Source organism: Schistocerca cancellata, chromosome 1 (genome assembly GCF_023864275.1).
Source record: "Schistocerca cancellata isolate TAMUIC-IGC-003103 chromosome 1, iqSchCanc2.1, whole genome shotgun sequence".
Classification (NCBI taxonomy): Eukaryota; Metazoa; Arthropoda; class Insecta; order Orthoptera; family Acrididae; genus Schistocerca; species Schistocerca cancellata.
The window spans coordinates 1,136,079,320-1,136,082,332 of record NC_064626.1 but is presented as its reverse complement, the minus strand read 5'-3'; positions in this window follow the sequence as shown (position 1 = coordinate 1,136,082,332).

Sequence of the window (3,013 nt, the reverse complement as noted above, 5' to 3'; positions counted from 1 at the left end):
TCACCGACCTACATCGGTACCACTCCTCAGTGCAGCACTCGGTGAAGAATGGCCTGCCATTCCCCAAGAAACCTTCCAGCACCTGATTGAACGTATGCCTACGCGAGTGGAAGCTGTCGTCAAGGCTAAGGGTGGGCCAACACTATATTTGAACTCCAGCATTACCGATGAAGGGCGCCATGAACTTGTTAGTTGGCCACGTGTCCGGATACTTTTGATCACATGGTGTATACATCGAAGAAGCAAAAACTGAAATAAAAGAAAGATCCTCTTGGGTGAGAGGATATCGAAGATAAGATTCGCTGATGACGTTGCTGTTCTGGGTAAAAGTGAAGAAGAATTACAGGCTGTGTTGAATGGAAAAAGCAGTCTAATGAGTACATAATAGTAGTGGAGCTACGCACTTTCTGGGAAAGCTAGCATTGTTCACATATTTATTCAAGATGGTGCATTCAAAATGGAGCCACAGCTGTTGCAAAGTTGCACTGACGTCATGAAGGGAAATTCAAATTTTGGAGAGAAATAGGGCAATTGGGGTACCCAACTGATCTAACGCCCATAAACCCTCCCCCCCCCACTCCAATAATGTCATCCACTCCACCCCTACACTACCACCCCATTCCTCGAAATATCGGGAAGCGATCAATCTCTGTCCAGCTGCTGGAGAGGGAGGTTGGATGAGTGTACTTTATTTATTTTTGGTGGGAAACTGTAGTAAAGATGCGCTAATACCTACACACCTGTATGCATGATGCTACACAACGAGGGACTAAAATTGCAATATAGCTCAAAATTGATGGTTAGAAAGTTGATGTTATCCTGCTGGAAACGAATTCACAATACCACTCGAAACCAGTAGCAGGCGGACACAACACAAATAGTAACTGTACATTTGACGATCCCTTCACCTACAAGTCGAAATAAATTTCTATGATGTATTTGTGAACTGATGGGCAAAAACAACCAGTCTAAACCAGTCTCTACTAACCTAATTTCCCCACCCTTCCCTCCACTCCTATGACATCACGCACCAGCAACATAACATAACCCCACCCAAGTAAATGGCGTGCAATTGGTACCCTAACTGCCCTATGTCCTGCCAAAATTTAATTTCCCAACATGACTTCAGTACAATGTTGCCCCATCTCTGTCCGCCATCTTGGATCCTCCGTTTTGAATAAATCTGGCAACAATACAAACTGTCCCAGAAGGTGCCTAGCTCCACTACTCAGAGTATGTGGTAGGAGTATAAAAAAGAAAGATGAAAGTAATGAGAAGCAGCAGAAATGAGAACAGTGGAAAACTTAACTGAGAACAGGTACCAAGGAAGGTAGGATTGGGTTACAATTGTGGGTGGAGCCATAATCAATTGCTGTTGGTTAGTTTATTTTTCAATCACGTATACTTTATTTGGAAACAACAACAATAAATTAAGAATTGTACCATGGTTGAAGGCCTTAATGACAAAAAATCAACTATTTTTCGACTGAAGTCTCCAATAGTAATAATTTAAAAAAGTTTCATGGCTGAAGGCCAGACTAGCAATCCTTTAAGAACCAGTTAAACATCTTCAAACTTGAAATTACCGTTATTAATTTTTTTAAAAAACAATCATCAGATCTGACCAAACCAAGGAAAAGGGGGGGGAGGGGGGAGATTTTGCTTCAAGGATCGACCTGGGAAAGTACCTCAAAAGATCGCAAGCTATGAGACAGGCAGCCAAATTGCATTCACTTCACAAGACGGTAACTCAGACTAGTGGCAGTTGAAACGTATGACCAATAATAATTTGCCGATTCTACCTAATGTCCGGTGACCAATGCAATGATGGAATAACGCACCCAAGCTGGAACCAGCAGTCAGCACTATGTCTTCAGACTCCGGTGTTTGGAGCATCCGAAAACAGAAAGGAACCACTCCTAGCAGAGTAGGGAAAAGGAAACCACCGGGCCCACAAATCAAGGAAGCTGTCAAACTACACAGCAGCGGCAAGGCGAGGAAAAGTACACTGCCGTAACATAAGCTCCAGGGCAGGCAACTGGTTAGCGGCCACTACGCAGGAAAAATACCACTGGTTGAACTTGGCAAATAATATCATACAGAATGCAACAACTAATAATAAGAAGTGGAGGAAGGCTAATTAGGTTCGCCTTCCCCAAACGCTCCACTCGCTGCTCTTCATCTCAGCGACACTGCAAGCAGCAGCACGCAAGCAAATGGAGAGATCTCACGATGGTGGAGGTTTCACTACTTGAATTAAGATGCACTCAGTTTAAACTTCCTGGATCCAGTTGAGACAGTGCATACGTGCCGCCAGTGGTCCCTGCATGTTCTCACGCTGCGCGGACCTGGCTGCTCGGCCGTCCCCAACCGAACCGCCGACTGACACCACATGGAAAAACACCACAATGTCTGCCAAAGATAGTACCACCGTTACTAAATATCTATAACCGCCGCTGCTGCCAAGAGCGGACAGGCAATGCTTGTAATTGTAGTGGCTCCAATGAACACAAGAAGAAGAAGAAGAAAAAGAAGAAGAAGGCGACAACCATAACTATACCAACTAAACGATTCCAACCTAGCAACAACACCAATGCGAGCCGCAGCATGTTTAATTAACATCAGGATTGGTTATCGCAAAGTAGACGAATTTGTGGAATTCTGTTATCTAGGCAGTAAAATAACCTATGATGGTCATAGTGAGGAGGATATAAAAAGCAGTCTAACACTGGGAAAAAGGGCACTCCTGGCCAAGAGAAGTCGTCGAATATCACACATTGACTTTAATTTGAGAAAGAAATTTCTAAGAATGTATGTTTGGAGTACAGCGTTGTACTGTAGTGAGACATGGATTGTGGGAAAATCCGAACAGAGCAGATTCGGAACATTTTAGATGTAGTACTATAGAAAAATGTTAAAAATTAGATGGACTGATAAGGTAAGAAATGACGAGGTTCTTCGCAGAATAAGCCAGGCAAGAATTATGTGAAAAGCACTAACAAGAAGAAGGGTA